Genomic DNA, 382 nt, shown 5'->3' with positions numbered 1-382 from the left:
CCTCTCAAAAATTCTGTCCCAGTTTCCATTATGAGGGGAAGTGGGAATCTTATTGGGAATATGACCAAACCCTTGTGGCGTCTACGTATCCCGTTGAGGCAGGAATCAGGTCAAACGTAGTTCCTATCTTGAGAAGTGACAAAAATAGAAAAATTTTGATAAGGAAACGACCGAGGCCTACATAGACCGCCTACGTATCTCATTCTTGAGAATTCAGGTCGAACGTAGTTCAAGTACAAGGGAATGTTTCAAAAACATAATGCGATAATGATTACAAACAAACTGCAATTACAAGGAAATAAAGGAAAGAAACAGTATCCTTCAAATGTAGTATCTCTTGAAGGCATCTGAATTGATAGCTTTTCGCCACACTTTACCGTCT

Source organism: Solanum tuberosum, unplaced genomic scaffold (assembly GCF_000226075.1).
Source record: "Solanum tuberosum cultivar DM 1-3 516 R44 unplaced genomic scaffold, SolTub_3.0 scf00033, whole genome shotgun sequence".
In the NCBI taxonomy this organism is placed as follows: Eukaryota; Viridiplantae; Streptophyta; class Magnoliopsida; order Solanales; family Solanaceae; genus Solanum; species Solanum tuberosum.
The sequence above is the reverse complement of the archived record's forward strand: the minus strand, read 5'-3'. Positions refer to the sequence as shown.